The 18,773-nt window shown below is 41.7% G+C and overlaps 1 protein-coding gene across 7 annotated transcripts in view; it reads right to left on the bottom strand.

Moving 5' to 3' along the window:
- The window catches only part of EYA1 (EYA transcriptional coactivator and phosphatase 1), a 333,576-nt gene extending 318,054 nt beyond the window's left edge, over positions 1 to 15,522 (bottom strand). For 3 of the 7 annotated variants that reach the window (XM_066266302.1, XM_066266300.1, XM_066266296.1), the window contains exon 1: positions 8,631 to 8,830. The gene's annotated coding sequence lies outside the window, so the exon portion shown is untranslated. Of the gene's footprint in view, positions 1 to 8,630; positions 8,833 to 15,460 lie in introns of those variants that run through there. The other 4 variants (XM_066266303.1, XM_066266299.1, XM_066266297.1 and 1 more) reach the window with 3 other exon arrangements.
- Between the last annotated feature and the right edge of the window lie 3,251 nt (positions 15,523 to 18,773).

Here is an 18,773-nt window from a genome sequence, read left to right on the forward strand (position 1 = left end):
TAGCTGCCTGAGGACACCTCAAGACATTCTCCAAGGGCAGACAGAAGCAAGCATCCCCTCCTGAAGCCACTGCAGCCCACGAGTTTGAGTAGGGGCACCCACAGCTTGAAGTGGTGGAGCCCCCAACTTTCATCAGCAGCCCCAGGCCAGATACCAGCCCGGGCATCTGGTGCTGAGCGGAACCAGGCAGGTGGCAGGAGAGCCAGTGGGAGGCCTCCTGGACCAGGAAGAAACAAGGAGTACTGGCCAGGTTTGAGCTGGGCTATTCAACACTTGAGGGAACCAGACCTTCTTCAGTCCCAGTCCCCTGGCCTGTTGATGACCCACCACTAAAAAGCTAACTTTGTTAGTTGAACTTGCCTAACACAGAATTAATGGAAGCCTTAGTAATTCCCTTTATATTTTCCAGTCTTGGAGGAATAGACTAGAAAGGGGCTAGAAGTAATATATACATACTAGCAAATAAAGAATGACAAATAAATATGAGATCCATACAGTAATAAGACAGAAAGCCTCAAATTCAGACTACAATCTGACACATTTTACAATTATGTAAAGTCCCCTTTGGGGTCTCAGAGGAATTATGAAATTGGGCCCCTGGTGATGACATTATAATGATACCTATAAAAGGTAGTGAGGCATATTTGCAAGTGATATTTTATGCCCTATTGTAACCAACAAGCCTATAATTTTTAAAATACAGAATCGTTCTAAATACAGACACTTTAATGCATGTGAGACAAATGTACTATTCTGTGCTTACTTCTTATTTTAAAAAAAGTACTCAGGAGGTCTGAACTTAAGGTTTTCTGGGTTCAGTAAAAGCCAAAATCACTCTACATAGACACTTATTATTTTCTACCCATCAGCTAAAACAAGGCAGTTAATTTAAAAAAATAAAAAAGCAGCATCACCTTATTTCACAAGTTAACATTTCCTTGCTTTTACTTTAGTTCTCGCTCATCACAAACATCCTGGCTATTGTTAGAACAAAAGATTGAGAGAAAAGTTAGAATAAGTGTGTAAGTTACCGAGGCATGAGGGGGATAGAAAAAGGGTTTAGATAGGCAGGCTCTTGGGACAGACTTTTTAGATTGAAGTAAAATTGGCCCTAGCTGGTTGGTTCCATGGTTGAGTGTCAGTGAGGCATGTAGAAGTCCTGGGTTCGATTCCTGATCAGGGCACACTCATCTATCTGCTTCTCCACCCTTCTCTCTTCTCTCTATCTCTCTCTTTCTCCTTTCTCTCTTCCTGTCCTGCAGCCATGGCTCAAATGGTTTGAGCAAGTTGGCCCTGGGTACTGAGGATGGCTCGGTGGCCTCGGCTCAGGTACTAAAATAGTTCAGTTGCCAAGCAATGGAGCAGTGGTCCCAGATGAGCGGAGTATCGCCCAGTAAGGGGCTTGCCTGGTGGATCCGGTCAGGATGCATGTGGGAGTCTGTCTTTGCCTCTTCACTTCTCACTTAATAAAAATTTTTAAAAAAAGAAGAGAAAAATAAGGTGGAGTGGAGGTAAGGACTACTATGAGTAGGAGGAAAATAATATTTTTAAAATCAGTACGCATCTTGTATATTTTAATTTTTCTTGCTGATGTTAAAAAAATGAGTTACATTTTTGATGACGCAGAAATCATGTCTAACAAACCAGAGAGCCATCAGACACTGTTAATAACTTGTGGCTCTGTGGATGAAAGAGTATTTTCATTACAACACACCATCACTTTCATCTTTGCCTTCTCACCAAGTGTTGAGTTTTCTAACATTCCTGAGAAGCAGAAGGAAACTAAGTGGTGGAACACTGCTTTATGGAAAGAAAAGAGCTATTCTTAAGTGTGTCCCCAGAAGACTATAACTACGAACTGAATAAACATATCAAATCAAGGGGTCTTTAAGAAAATTTACAAACAGAATTCTGCAGTGAAATGAACCATTGGATAAATCACCTCCAGAGACCTACTCGACTATTCCAGGGTTCCAGAAGCCACAAGATGCTTTTCTCACTGTCCCCACCAACCCCCATCTCTGCTTTCCTGGCCTAAGAAATTTGGTTATATGCAGGAAAACAGATTGGGCATACTTGAGTGAGTCAGACTCAGAAACCAGACTCTCATTGCTCTTTCAAATTGTTAAAGAACACATCCCAATATATGAAGTCACTAATGAAAAATAAGTTCAACCCTTTATTGGTGAAGGTCTTCTATAACTGGAGATATAGTTTCTATAGAAATAAATGTCTATACATTTTACTTTCATAGCTCTTCTACTGAAATACTGGTATGGCTGTTTTAAACTTTTAAGTATGAAGCCTATTGATTCTTTTTTTTTTCTATTTTTTAATTGATTTTAATTTATTGTGTTTACATAGATTCTAGTGTCACCCCGAATGCACACACCCCCGTATTCCCCTCAACATCTCCCTTGCCCCCCTCTCCACAACGGCCTCCCCCTTCCCTTCAGGGCCTATTGATTCTTTATAAAACTTCTAAATAAATATGACCAGAGTTCTGTTTCTACCATATGTGACTTCCTTCTAACCAGATAAAGAATGGAAGGCAAAGGGCCAATCAAATGGGCTAACACTAATTAGAAAAATAGTGACATGTATTTACTTAGTAACTATACTTGAATTCAGACTGTTTTCAAGAGCATTAGGCCTACACAATATTTTAATGTAGCATTTTACTACATAAACTACATCAAGAAAACCTTAAACACACCCATCACCCCATCAAGTCAACTTGTCTGCATGCATGATTTTACATAGCTAGAGTCACTGTGAATCTTCAAGCTTGTCTTTTTCTTGTTTCTAATAACATTGTGCCATAAGCATTTTATAGTCTGTACATTTATCATTTTTAATGCCCATGTAATATTCCATTGGGAGGATATATATATATATATATATATATATATTTTTTTTTTACTATAGAGTAGGACATGTGGGGTTTTTTCACTCTTTCACTATAGCATATAACACTTCATCTTCATTTATCATTATTTTCTTCTTTTTCATTATTCATTTAAGAATAAATTCCAAAGAGTGCAATAAAGGATCAAAAGGTATGATAGCTGAAAATAGTAATAGTAAAGTATGGTCAAATTTATTGTTTCAGATTTCCATCACATATGACATTGGCCCTGGTAGCAGGATGAACCACACAAGTCACATTTTTAAAATATTCAAATGAAGTTGTTACAAAGGAACCTGTGATCTTGACAGCATTCATGAATCTCCCTCCGTGAGAAGTTACCAAATTTGTATATTTCTGTTAAATTTCTGAACACGAAAGATCGTGGCTGGACATTTGAAACCTGAACTAAATCATTGGTCAGGACGACCACAGTGCTGATAAAAGTATGCATGGTTATCACACACGCATCACCTGCTCTTTCTTTTACTCCTCATTGCTCTTTGAATGAAATCTGCTCTCACAGACTCAAGAAGGAAAGTCAACCTCTTTTTTTCCAATACAGTTAAGAAAGCTACACACTGTTTGGGTGGTGACTGCCTTTTTCATTCCAGAAAACATGTATAATCTTTTATTCTGATCACTTCTTCCTCCTCTTACCTTACATTCACCATGTGACACGACTCAGTGCATTGAGTCTGACAGACATTATCATAAAATAATTTCTATTCCAACATAGAAAAAGTAAATGCTACCCATTGGTTATGACTGGTGGCACACTCATGATAAATTTGAGGAGCAGTGGTGTGCCATAGCACATTGCATGAGAACCACAGGCCTTTATATCTTATATGTAATAAGGGAATTCAGGTATCTAAAAGAAAATAATCTAAAGCATAATCACACATGATAAACTTATTTCAAATTCTGCCAGATTGTTGTATTAATTCTGCTGAGTCTACTGAATTTAGGGCATCGCTAGTCTTCCACAGATGTTGTCTGTATACAATGTGTCACAGAAATACTTTCTCAGCCCACTAAAAATACAGTTTCACTTTTAAAATAACTTATGCTCTAGAATGGCAATTTTCAACTGCTGTGCTGCAAGAATTTTTAAAAGACGCAATACCTGATTATTTAGCGAGGGGCACTGACCTCTTTTCCCTTAGATTGTCAAATAAAAAAAATGACAAACGCCAACATAGCAATAGTCATCCAGTGTGAATGAATTGAAATTATATCTATTTTTTGGTCAGTTCAGCAATACATTTTTTTTTGTGTGTGTGTGTGCCACAGAATTTTAGTAATTACTTTATGTGCTGTGAGAGGACAAAAGTTGAAAATCACTGTTCTAGAACAACTAGTAACACACTACACAGATTCTGTTCAATAATTCTGTTTGCTATTTTGTAAATTTAGTAACTATAACTAAATGATGGTTTTTCTTACTTTGTTCAAAAGAAAAATAAGGGATATGAAATATTTACTCCTTTACTTTTACATAAAAATTTCTACCAGCAAATACTTCTTAAGGTGTTAAAAACATACCATAGAAACTTATCCATAGCAGGACAATGGTTGCCTGGAGCCAGGCTGGGGGGTTGGGGGAAGTGTGGGACTGCAGAGGGCCACAGGGAACATTTTGGGGTATTAAAACCATTCTGCATCTTGATGATAGTTGGTTACATGAGTCTACATAATTGTCAAAATTCAATAAACTATATAAAGTGTTTTGCTTGTTTTTTTTTAATGTGCCACAACTCAAATTCTCTATCAATTGTCAACCTCTTTTTTTCCAGTACAGTCAAGAAAGCAACACACCATTTGGGTGGTAACTGCCCTTTTTATTGAGAATAACAGCCATTGCCCCTTCAAATCAAACGCTATGTCAAGGATGATCTTTGTATAGACATTCATCCACCAACACTCCCCTCTAATGCAGGTGACATTTATCCCTACTTGAGTAAATGAGATGGATTCAACATGAACAATGTTCATGTTTTAGGTACAAAAGTGAAGAGGAGGCTCAAAAACATACCTTTGGTTTAAGTAGTGAGAATTAGACATTATATGATGTTCTTTAAGATTAAGGTTCAATTGGCATGTTGATAATTGATATAATCCTAAAGGTCTTAATTTTTAAGAACTTAAATCAGAATGGTGAATGGTGGTTTGGTTTTCAGGAACACCCTGGTCAAATTTAGATAATTCCTGTTCTGTGCCTAGCCCACAATAAGTGCAGCCATCAAGAATTTAAAAAGCAGTTTCATTCCTAAAAATAAGGTGAAAACATATTTCTTAGACTCTTATGCCATTTCTTTTTCTTTTGCTGCTAAAATTCAAGGGTATTTTCAACCATGAATGTAGGCACAGACTTCAATGTTCAGCTCAGTGCTAACATATTAATTTAGTACAGAGGATCTAAGTTCTTCATTAGACCTGAGAAGTCATGTACATTTCATGTGCCAGTTTAGGAGGTCCTAGAGATCTGAGTAGAGCTTCTCTGCTCTTCTCCAATGCCACTTACTCCTTCACCCTTGACAATCACAACTAAAGTTTAGCAAAGCAATTTTATTTCCTGGACACAGACTCTTACTTTTAGTGGCTTCTTGATGAGAGGAAAGGTTACTTGATGAAATCAGACTGCAGGTCTGCAGTCGCCAAGGCCAAAATACAGACAATAAAGATACTAATGGAGAAAGCGTTAAGCTGTCAGAAAAGGTTTCTGACAGGCTTTCTTTGAATTTTACTCTTTCCTTAAAATCAAAGGTCAAGTTACATTAATGAAAAACTAGAAAAGTTTAAGAAGTCTGTTTCTCTTCAGTTCAATGAGAAAACTGTTAATGGGTGAGGTAATTAGACCAGAACCTATCAGCCATGGATATTGTGATGGGGCCACTGCAGTAGAAAGTGACAGAATCCAAATTTCTAGAGCAGGGATCATCCAAAAACATCCTTGACAGATACTCAACCTGCTTTTGCATGAATACCTCTGGTGATAGACATTCAGCTTGGCAAACCATTTGGTCCATAGCCGGATGGTTTAACCTTTAGGAGGCTTTCCCTTATATGGAGCTGAAATAGACTCATCTTCTCTAGGTTCAGTTTTCATTCTGCAGCAATATAAACACGCTTCGATATCCTCTTATACAAAATAGTCCTTGAGCATTTAAGGTTATGATGACATCCCCTAAGGGCTGTCCTTTCTAGAACCAAAACATCTTTTTAAAACTGAGTTCTTAACTCTCTCCTCACAGGATGTGTCCGTTAGTCAGTGACCTCTGGGATCTGAACACCACTGGCAGTTACTGAGCTTAAGGATTCACAATCTCTTTGGCAAATGACTTGTTTTCAAGTCATACTCCCTCTGTTCTATGTTTGAGGAATTGACTCATCCTTGTGAAATTCTCACTTTGTTAGTTTCTGCCTGTCAGTCAAGCTCACTCTGATTTTCTTTGACTACTTCTGTAAGCCAATAACTGAGATGCCTGGCTTTCTGTAACACACCAACCTAAAAACCATTACTTCAGCTTTCTTCTTTCAAGTCACTCATATAAATTGTAAAGAGCAGAAAGCCAAAACTAGAGCCAGCCCTGATGAGTCCAAGGATCGTGAAAAAGACTACTGAGGACAGGGCAGGAGAGTAGGGATTTTAGTTGGTAACTCTGGCACTTACCAACTCTGTAGTCCTGGGAAAATTAATTTCTCTGGGCCTATTTCTTCACCTATACAATGATGTTAATACCATCTACTAGAATAAAGATGATTAAAAATGAGCCTTACACACATAGTACATGTTCAATAAATGTGGTTGAGTGTCTGACCAGGCAGTGGAGCAGTGGATGGAGCATCGGATTGGGACATGGAGGACCCAGGCTGAAACCCTGAGGTCACCAGCTTGGTTGAGGCTGGGCTCATCCAGCTTGAACATCAGCTCACCAGCTTGAGCCCAAAGTCACCGGCTTGAGCAAGCGGTCAATCACTCTGCTGTAGTGCTGTGCCCCACCCCTGCCCTAGGGTCAAGGCACATGTGAGAAAGCTATCAATGAACAACTAAGGACCTGCAACAAAGAATTGATGCTTCTCATCTCTCTCCCTTCCTGTCTGTCTGTCCTTATCTCTGACTCTCTCTGTGTCTCTGTCAAAATAAACAAACAAACAGACAAATAAATAAATGTGGTTGAGCAAATGACAAGAATTTTGTAAAGAATAAAAGGATATAAAACTATGCTGCAATATGCTTCATTGCCTCTAGTATTTACACCCCAAAATTATCATGTAAATCAATTGCTTAAAGACTATTTTAGGAGCTGCATTTAGGTTACTAAGATAGCAATTAGTAAAACAATATTGTTATTATAGTGCTCCCTCTCTTTAATTATCTTTTGACCTTTTCATAGGTTTAATAATCCCACTAATAGATCTTCTTATAGTTCCTTTTTTTTTTTTTTTTTTTTTTTTTTGTCTGCTTTCTCTCCAAGGTCTCCGCATGTCCCAAGTTGTGAAGCTTAGAATTTGTTCTCTCCTAGGTAGGGAACAAGTCTCATTTGGTTCGTTTGGTCTGACATCGAAGCCCTAGCTACCATCCTTGCATACCTCTTCTGCATCTCAGGTTTCTCTTGTTCACCTGCAACTGTGACAGCCTCCTTCCAGAGGCCCCTGGTACCACTAGTCTGTACCTGGCATAGCCTTTCAGGCTCAACCAATCCCCTCCTTCAAGGAATCTTGTACATCTGTGCTTTTCCCCATCAGAATAATAGTCACTTTAGGTCACAATTGTCCTGCACCTTCAGGGAAGAAACCATTTTTATCCATGTAACAAGATGCTTGGTACATGGCCCGTCTCCCAGTGTTGGCTCAATGAACAGTTCAGAGCTAGAGACACAGGACAGTTAGGGCAGTAGGGTCTCTGAATAGAATGGAAGAATGCCCTCCTCACATGAACATTCTGCTCCTATGTTATTCCTGCACTTCTCCCTCACAACCTGGATCCTCTGTGCTGAGCAGATACTGGAGACTGATTCTTTTAAATATGAATTCCCATTTCTTGAAAGGTCTGAGTCTTTCTCCCACCCAAATTTTGCAGGAAGCCTTGAGTTTTATGAGATGACTTAGCCAGCTAGCATTAGTCAATCCCACTATCAACAAAAAAGTTGGGTGTGTCTTAATTAATATTAAAAAAAAAAATTTCTACTGTCTGCAATATTCCACCTCCCCTAAACCTGACCAAAGGTAAAGCAAAGATCCCGTTTAGTTTTTATTGTTTCCCTAATTATTCATAAAAATAACAATGCCTCGCCCTGCTTGACCTCTCCAAATCATCTGCTACTTCTTTTAACTTGCTTCTTTGATTGGAAGCAACCAACCCACTTTGACCAAAGGAAGTAACTCCCAGGGCTAGAAAGTGGTAAATATAAATATCTACTTGTCCCTACTGCTCCCCAAATGCTTCGCAGGGCTGGAGCTTCACGCGCAAGTACGCGTCCAAGACAGCAATCACAACATCGAGGAAGGTCACAATGACCTCCCCCTGTATCCTCCGAGGTCTCAATCAGTCACCACCTCCCCCAAAGGGAAACAAACCGGCCCCAGGCACATCCCTCCGCGTGCAGCGTCCTAAGGCTGCCAGGCCAGGGGGCGCCTCCACGTGTCACCTCAGCTGGCCTTACGAGTTCCCATTATTGCCGCGCGCCCATGCGCCCATCCAGGTGGCTTCGCGTACCTGGAGGCGGTGTCCGTGAGAGCCGGCGGCCTTGGAGGCGCAGGCGGGTCGGGGTGCGGGCGGACCCACTCACTCCGGGGTCGGCCCACGGCGTTGCGCCCCCTCTGCTGCTGCCCCTGCTCGATCGCCGCCCTCCTGCCCCGGGTGGGGCTGCGGCGTCAGCGGCCCGGGCTCTCGGCCCTGCCTCAGAGCCAAAGGGTCAGATTTAGTTTCACAACAAAGTCTCCTCGTCACCGCAACCCAACTGAAGGCCAAAGCCGGCAGGCAGCCCGGGCGGGGCGGGAGCGCGGTGGCAGGAGAGCGCGCCAGGGGAGGGTGGCCGGCGACAGGGGCCCAGTGGCTGGACTTACGGGTGTCCCAAGTCTGACGACGTGGGGCTGAGGAACCGGTTCTTCCAAAAACAAACTAAAAATGGGTAACAGCCGCGGCAGTCCTAAGAGGGGGTCTGTCTCCGTGTTTAGGGCAAAAACTGCTTTTGCTTCTAGAAATTCGAGCCAGCGGTGGCTTTTTTTCTTTCTTTCCTTCTTAAATGCGTCTGTGCCTTCGAGTTGAGGGGCGCCCTCCTCGCGGTTCTGAGAGCACAGCGACACGACGGCCGGGCGCTGGCGACCCGAGCCCTCTTCCCAGGACCCCCAGACCGTCCTCGGGCCCCTCCGTGGAGCGGAGCTCGGCCGGCTGCCCAGGCCCTGCGGGGAGACTGGGACTCCTGAGCCCATTGCAGTGTTTAAACTGGAGATCGAGCGTGGTAGGTTTGCTGTTTTAACTGGGCCAAGTTAGGTATGCATGAGGTGGACCCCAACGGAAGGGTAAGTGTAGTGACAGGGTGATTATTTTTATCTTGTGGGGAGGAGAATATAAATGATAAAGATACCAGACTGAAATATATTAAAACATCCAGGATTCAAATACTTTTATGAGTGGTCTTAAAGCTGTGTAACCTAACTTCTTCTATTTAGGGAAACTGAGGCAAAGAGGGGTAAATAGATTATCCAAAATCGTGCCAGGAAGGCTGGACTAAAAGTCCTGTAACCTCTCTACTAAATTTGTTTGCCTTTCTTTGCATCGTGGAACCCTTTTGAGAGGGTAGGGGGAACTTTCTGTAACCCCAAGTCCCTCTGCATCGGACTTAATAGGGTCTACAGAGAATCTTGATTGGCCTGGAAAGTATTTCAGCATGGGATGAAGCATCCATTACAGGCCAGTAATACGAGCTGCCCCCTCTTTGGGAACTTCCTCTTACTTGATTTTAGGGAATCCAATCACAAGCAGTGAAAGATATGCAAATACCTTGATGATTTGCTCTTATAAGGACTCATTGCTTCTCCGTGAGCATTCAAATGTTTGCACTTGTCTTTCCCTCTTAAATGAAATCCTTTTCCCTCCCCCACTCAATTATTGACATCAAATGAGATATAATGTAAGCAAAAGGGCCTCAGAAAGTATAAAGCATGGCATGAGCATGCATATTATCCTACAGCCTCTTTGAAAATCGTCCAGATTCACCGGCTTTGCTGTTGTCTCTATCAGTCATCAAGTTATCTGTTGATTTGTACTAGATACCGTGAAGTTAGAGTCAGAACAATGAGACCTAATCCTTCACCTCTTCACCTTCAAAGACCACAGATTATAGATTGGAAGACAAAACCAATACACAGGAAACTGTCAGAAATCTACACAAAGACTGATTTTTTATCTTAAACTGTTAGATGTTTATATGTAGGCAGACCCAGAAACTTTTCCAAAATAGACCACGTATATCCATTGAAGTGGACTTCTCGTAAAACTCAATGCATTGGTAAATTATATAAACCCAAATAAGACCGCATTATCTTGTCCAAATAGAAATATTAACCAAATAACCAGTTAGTGAGGATAGCTTAGCCTTCTTGAATCCACTGCTTTTTATTTCTACCCATTCACACATATAAAAAAATTGAGAAATCCAGAGTCCCTTAAAGCATAGGTGATCAAAATTTTATTGAAGGGAGCAACAATAACACAAAACTACCAAATATGTGTCTGCCAAGAACACCAAAGACAATGGAATATCTCTTGTCAAAGACAAAAGGCACAATATTTATTTGGAAATGGTATTTTAAGTCAGTTTCTATAATTAAGAAATAACTTAAAATCTAAAAATTTTAATGTATTAATACAAGGAGTCTTTTGATCCTTGAACCAGGTATTTCCTTTAAAAACATGTAAAACAACTCTCAAGCCAAATGTCCTACCATTTTATTTCTTAAACTCTTTGTAACCTAGATTTAGAAGGCCTTTAGATAATATTCTAAATTTTAAACCAGTTTCTGAATTTAAGGGTATTGAATAATTTATTTTATTATTGCCCTTTCAGAAATGCCATGTGTTTAAAACATTGGCAGTGTTAGGTTCAGAATATAGAGTCATGTTTGAAATTTTCTATGAAGGAAAATTGTTATTTGGGCAAAGTACATTTATTTTAGCAAAGTATACAAATTCTTCATATTCTCCAAAACAAGAGTAGCAGGAGCCAATTTATTGAGTATAATGTATCCCAGACACTTGCTGGAATAAACATTGTTCTTGAGCCCCTCAGATGCACAGCCAATAGGGAGCTGTTGACTACTTGAGGTTTTTACACGTCTCTCAGCCAAATCAGAAATCCAAGTCCCAAATCAGTCACAGGCACACAAAGTGGATTTACAGTCATGACTGGGCATAGGGTCACAATCTGCAAATGCACTGTACCACCCAAGACAGGTTTATTTTTGACATAAAATATACTTAATGTTTTTCATTGGATGTGAATTGCAAGTATGAAGAAAATTTTCAATAAAAATTAAATATTCCTTGCAACACCAAACCAAGACCCAATAAAACATATATGTTCATAATGATCCACTTGAGAATATCTATGGGATTTTATATTCATCTATTGGTGTGTATATATAGATATATTTGTAGCATTTCCATGTGAGTAACTATGTAGTAAATGCCATAAGGACTCAATTATGTATCCGTTAGTTTAAACTGGACTTAGAATATTTAGCCACTTACGTTTCATAAAATGCTAACCTTAACAGCTCTCCTAACCTGCATTTTGTACAATAAAGAAATGACAAAGGTTTTTTTTTGCATATGAAGGATCAAAAAATTGTTTAAGTGTACAGTTATACTCTGATTTATGACACAAACCCAGGACAAGTGACAAAAATGTGCAATTAAACCTGGGTCCTATTCAAACTCTCAAATACAGACCCACAGAAAGCAGAGGGCAAAACCCAACAGTTGTGAAGTTCTTTGAGCAGTTGTATTCTGCCTACACTGACAAAGGTATGTTATGACCAATCCTGGTTCAAAAGAAATGTTTGCTTTTTCTCTCCCTCTCTCTCCCAAATTCCTTTATTATTTAGTTTGGCAACGTAATTTCATATAGAAACACTTTCAAATGCATCCAATGGGAGTTTTCCTTAAGGAGGAGGGAGAAGGTCTAGCCCACTAGTTTAGATGGAGATTGACTCCTGAGCATCATCGGGAGAAGACTGGACCACATGGGAGCAGCCAAGAAAAAAGCCAACTCCCTAAGTGTGACTATGTACAGGGACCATTTAGAGAAACTTCTAATGGACCAGTCACTTTCCCCCAACATTGGCCTTTCTAATTTCACTTAGCTAAACTACTTCACCCTGTTAGGAATCACTTGTTAGGAGTCACTGTCCCCCCACCCCACCTCAAGAGCAATGGCTTGATTGTTCTTTTTACATTTCTATAATATCATATGCCAAACAAGCATTAGTTTAGTCTCCTTTCTCATAACTTGAGTAATTTTGAAAAGAGTACCCTTTCCTCCAAAAATAAAATTTCAGGTAAAAATTTAAATTCCAGTGTTGAGTGCCTCTGGCTAGGGGGCATTAATTGAAGCCAGTAGAATAATATTAAGAAAAGTTAATCACAAGACAGAAGACATGGTCCCTATATTCTAGGACCTATATATTTTATAAAAAGTGCATGTGCTTTTTAGTCTGCTGTAATATCATGCCATCTGAAAGTTGATTTCTTCGCTATTGCTTCCCTAAAACAATGTGTAAGGTAAACCTGGGACGAGTTTACTTAACAGAACTTATTACATGAGCCATAAATTTTTACTTCTACCTCAAATTTCCTATTATAATAGGACTAGTTTTCTAAACTGCTGTTGACTAATGTTAGGAAATACATTTTCTCCTATCAAGACTTTTAAAGAACATCATCATAGTCTTTCCTTATACCAGGGATTTTGGATGTACATAGTGAGAGGATCTGGGCCAAAGCAAACATGTTTGCTGCCATCTTTATGCATAGTGTAGCTTAAGAGATACCAGGTAAGGCATGCAACACCAGGGTTCTTGGCCAGATTTCTAAAGTAAAGAATTTTCAAGTGATGTTTAATCCACATCCTATGTGTTACCATTAATTACTATGGTAAATTTTATTGTACATTTGAATAATTGTTTTTATACCACCTGTTCTGTTGATCTTTCCCTTTTAGGTGAATTTTTCAAAGTCATTGAGATGCACTCTTTCTGCATATTTAATCTAACTTGTCTAATTTTTCTTTTATTTTTCTCTCTTGGCATATATGTGCTTTTCATTGTCAAATATTTGTATAGGTGGAGCTTTGAGCTTCCAATTTGCTTTTATCCAGATCATTCTCTTATTAACATATCCACTTGTGAGTTGCCTTTACCTTTATAAAGAGATGATATCTAACAAGTGCTTTGGGGAAATATGATTCCTCAATGTGGCAGTCACTTGTCCCATCCCCCACCCCAAAAGCAATGGTTTGATTGTTCTTTTTGCATGTCTATAATATCATATGACAAACAAGCATCAGATTTATTCTCCTTTCTCACAACTAGAGTAATTTTTAAAATAGCACCTTCTCCTCCAAGAATAAAATGACAGGTGAATTATAAAAAAATATGCAACAGAATTGCTCTTCCAGTATAGTTTAGAACAGGTCTTCATGCTCCATAAGTGAACTCTAATGGCCAAGAGAACAGAAAGTTTGGGGAGTGTGACTCATGAACAGTATGGAGTTGGACCTCAAGTTTATAACTTTTAGATTCTATTTCCCCAGACATGCTACTTTTTCTTATCGAGGTTAAATCTCATTTGTTATTTCCTGACTGTGTTTTTGGCAGATAGCTGATAGTACTTCTGTTGACTTTTCGTTTATAGTTGTAAATGACTATTAAACTATTTTAGAAAATTCATTCCAAGTCGTGAGTTCTGTCATCATGCAAAATAAAAATAAACAGGTTTACCCTTACTTCAGAAAGGATAAGAATTCTTAGATTAATGGAAAGAGCTTATTCCATAAAAGCATAGATTATGGATTGAGGCCCATTTAGACAAAACAATCAGCTCTCTATTGGCCAGCAATAAACCCGAAGAATAATACCAGAGGTCACTGTAAAGATAATTTTCAAACTGCTTTGCCTTGCCTGCCAAATCAAGCACGATCTAAGTGCTAAAATTAGTGCCAAAGAGTAGTGGAAAAAAGAAAGCAAACAATCCATTGTTTGTTTGATAAGCGTAAAATATTTACAGTGAGGAAAATTATGTTTCCAATATTGTAGCTATTTCTTAACATGTAACACAAGGTACTGAAGAGCCATTCTTGGTCATGAAAACCTAATGTGTCCTTGAATTTTAGATATTCAGAGAGCTGAGTTGCTAATTGGGGTGGACTTCTTTTGTTTCTGTTTTTGCTTTTGTCTGATATTTTTCCTTTGTTTTATTTTATTCTTTGCCTCTATGTGGCTTCTCTCATAGCACCAGACATTTTGTTTGCTTGCTTTCTTTTGGTAGGGTATTCTATTTTAGCCAACAAATGTTTTATAGCGTAAGCTAACTTTTAAGTAACAAAACTGAGAATGGCTTTCTGCATCATTAACAGAAAGTTTGACATATATTAACTGAATCAGAGCACCAAACCATATGTTTATGGTGAGTATGAAAGGAGGGAATCTAACAGATAAATTTTATCACTCGTTTTCAGAACACACAGCATGTTGACAGCTAAGGGCCATCTTACTCTGAAATCCTTGTCCCAGGATTTCATTTTTCTTAATTTGTTGTAGATCCTTAAGTAAGTTGTTGGCTCAATAATTTACCTAAACAATTTGCCTAAATTTCCCCTCAAATCATAGACTTTATTTATATATGCAAAAGGAAAACTCAAATCATGTCACAATCAGCTAAGGAAACTACTGGTGATAAGAGAATTAAAAGAGTTATTCTTCCATATATAAGAAAACAAGATCATGTGGTCACTGCTGTGTGACTACTTATGGCAATTTTAATGTTGGAAGTTATGTAAAATTTCCTAGCAGTCTTGTCACTAATTCAATAAAGTTTTGGTGTCCTTACAGCAACACAGGGAAGTCTTATGTTCAGTCAGATAGGAGATATCCTACCATTACCTGTGCTGTTGGAAGTGGATTTCCAATGAGGCCAGGCACAGAGGGGGCATGAATGGAGGTTAAAAATTAAACGTGGGCTAGAAATGCTGATCAACCCGTTTGTCTCGGAAAGGGGTGTTCACCATTGAAGAAACAACTAAAAACGTGGCTGCAAAGATCAATCGTGTATAAATCATTTCATGTGAAAATTGATCTAGGAAAAGAAGAGGGGAGAGGAAAGGAGAGGAGAGGAGAGGAATGGGGAGGAGGAGGCGGGAGAGAGACCGAGGAGATTGAGAAAGTCTGCGGTGGCGCGCGCGGGGCTGTGGCGACGTGGGGAGAAATAGCAGGACCACAGACCGTGAAACAGCTTAAGCCCGATTCAGATAATTAAGCGAAATTCACCTCAGGTAGGAGGATTCTCTTTGTCGATTTCACTCTATGGGAGGGAGTCTGGCTTCTTTCCTAAGATTCGTCTTTTTTCCTGAAGCCTAGGACGCTGGCACATTTGGGTCCTGGCTCCCAAAAGCCCCGGAGACCCGGGATGGCTGCTACTGTGCAGGCGCGTCTGGTCTCTCTGCTTGGTGGTTCTGCAATTCGATTACAGGCCTTTCCCCCCTCGGCATTATTTTTCTGACTACTTGAGAGGGGGGAAATAACCCAAAACTATATAAGAAACTCGAGAAGAGACTGTGGGATGCAGAACCGCACACGTGGTCCAGCAAATTGGAGAGGAGGGTGGGGGAGGTGAGGAAGAGAGAAGTGAAACTAGAAATTATGGTACAGCTTTAGAATTCGAGAATCTCCCTTAACCTTTTCCAATCTATATTGTTTTTGGTCCTTCACAGCCGCACTTATCCAATAAAAGTGGAAGAGGGAAAATAACATTCTGAATAGTGACGTGTCTACGGACATAAACGTACAAGTAGCGGCGGCGGGGGTTTGGCGGGGAACCTCATGGGGAGAGGCTGTTTCCGAGGCTGCTTCTAAGCAGATCATTTTCCCCCGAAGATTCTGAACAGTTCTTTTGTCCAAATCCAACGTGCAGAAACACATAAGCTCCCTCCAATGGGACATTCAAATTTCATTTATTCAGAGTTATCTGAAGCCCTCAAGAATCAGGCATCTTTTCATCTTTTCAGGATATGTTTGGAGGAGTTAAAGAGGCAGACAGATACACAAAAGAGAGTGGTTTACTTCTGGAAACGGTTTCGCTTCAGAATGTACCTTCTACTTACTAAAAGCATGTATTATTGGAAATAAAACCCAAAGACAAACTTCTGTCATTGCAGATGCGTCATCTGATAAGTCAAACTGAACACACATTTTTTTGGGGGAAAGCAGAGGTAACTGAAAGTGCTACTGCTGATACTTCAATCAAGAGAAGCGTTCAGAAAAATTATTCTCTTCATTAGAAAGTTCAATTGTGTTTTTCTTTTCTAGCATATCTTGAATTAAACAAAACTTGTTAACAGGATTGTAATGAAAACTCTACATGATGTAAACATCCAAAGAAAGAAATTCAAAATTGGTTATATTCTGGGGCCGCAAAGATTTTATCAATAGATTATCACTGAAGTATGGAACCAGGTCTTCAAAGTATGGAATCAGGACTCTCTAACGTAGGGTTGGCTGGGGGTGGGGAAACTTTAGAGAACCTTCCCCCAACGAAAAACAACAACAACAACAAAACTGCATAAAATATAAATGCAATAAGTTGAGCTAAATTTTATTTTGCCAGAATTAAAAAATGTGTATTTAGTAAGTTTTGAAGGCCAATTGCCAATTCATGGACATATCAGAATAAAACACAAAAACAAATGCCGAATGCCTGTGGTTCATGCAAACTAGAGCAAATCACGAGTTTTTTATATTTAGATGGATAATGGACGGATATAAAGTGACAGATAAGATTCAGTTAAGGCTGGTCGTGAATTTTCATATACTTATTAATTTTCTTAAGTTTTCAAATGTTTGCATTAACCAACATAGCTAATATCTTAAGCTTCTGAAACTGTAGCCAGCATGACTTTCTTATTTCACTTCTCAGGAGTACACGGGAAAAGATAACCAAAGAGATACTTTCGAGCGAAGCGCGTCCTTGCTGCTTGACCTTAGGAAACAATGGCAAGTCTTGGCCTCCTCTGCAAGGACGCGAGGTGTCAGGGGAGGAGGCTAGGAGACTTCTACTGGGGTCGACTGTTCTACCACCTTCCAAAGCTTTGAATAACGTCCATCTAACACCACCCTTGGAGTAGGGGAAAAGAGAGAGTTCTTTCGGGTGGAGAAGTGAGTGCCAGGGAATTTTACCACGTCCTGGTGAGGAGGGAACTCAGGAAAGCCCTCTGGGGCTGCTGGGGCTTAAGGAAGGTTGGGTAGGTCTGCACTGAGGCGTACGCACTGAGCTGGCGCCCCCGCTGCGGGTCGCTCCTGCGCGCGGTTGCTCTCCCCGCCTGAGCGCCCGCTGCCGCCGCCGCGTCCGGGTCTGGGAAACCCGCTCCCTCCCCGGCGGCGCCTATTACCAGCAGCTGCTTCTGCTTAGCCCTGCGACGATCGGTTTGCCCCAGCCCACAGCCTCTCCCCCGGCTCCTTCTCCCCCCACCCCCGCCCTGCCCTTCCTCGCCTCCGCACCGGCTCCGCAGCTGCCGGGGCAGGTCAGCGCTACAGTAGCAGCCGCGCAGCCACGCGCGCAGGTTCCGAGCTCCAGAATGGGGCAGTGGGAGGGGTTGAGGGAGGGAGTGTGTAAATGAGCCAGGAAGACGACGAGGCTTGAAGCACACCGAGGGAGGTTAAAGGAAGGTGCTAGGGCAGTGGGATTTCGAGGCCGCAGGCGGGAAGGGCGCCAGGCTAGGCAGGCGGCAGACAGCTGTCCCTCTGCACGCTCGGGTGCCGCGAAGGAGGCTGCAGAGGCCTGGGCGGGGGCGAAGGCCCGGACGCCCCGCCCTCCACCTGTGGCATCCCGGAGACCGAACCCCCCCCGGAGGACGCAGGGGGAGGCCGCCCCTGCGCGAGGCACCCGGGATTGGGGGAAAGCTTGCCCTAGCGCAGGGGTCGCGCACAGTGACGCCCCGAGGCTCCGCTCACCCGGCGGCCCTCGTCCTCGCTCTGCACTTTCAGAAGGGGCTAGAAAATGACACCCGGGAGCCATAGCAGGGTCCGATGGAAACCGGGACAGAAAAGACTTGTCATTTTTCTGACATTGTTAGAGGGGGTGGGGTGGGGGACGCCACGGGGGAGGCGCGATTTAGGGCTTGGCTCTGCACCGCCAGCCGGTGCTGGCCGAGGGCCGGGCCATCGAAGTGGGGCTGGAACCAGTTTCTCCTCCGATCTCTGGGCGGAGAGTGGGACCCCGGGCCGCAGGAAAAGCTGCCCAGTGAGAACAGGCCGGGCTCCTGGAGGAGAGCTACCCAGGGGCTTGCTGTAACGCCGAGGATGGTGAGGCGCGGAAGGCGGCGATGCTGAAGAGAGGTGCTGCCCCTCCTAGGTTTGCGGGACTGTTTTGGGGAACTAGCCTGGGCTGACGGCAATGACTAGACCCCCACGCCGCAGCACAGCTCTGTGGTGCTGGCTTAGCAGGAGGAACAATAGTATCTCGCCTGCCCAAAAGTGACCACAGCCGAGGGCCTATCGGGTCCTTCTCCCCGCCCACCGCGAGAGCAAGGGGCTCCTCAGCGAGCGCAGGGCACACCCAGTCGCTCGCGTGTCAGATCTGACAGCC

Source organism: Saccopteryx bilineata, chromosome 3 (assembly GCF_036850765.1).
Source record: "Saccopteryx bilineata isolate mSacBil1 chromosome 3, mSacBil1_pri_phased_curated, whole genome shotgun sequence".
Classification (NCBI taxonomy): domain Eukaryota; kingdom Metazoa; phylum Chordata; class Mammalia; order Chiroptera; family Emballonuridae; genus Saccopteryx; species Saccopteryx bilineata.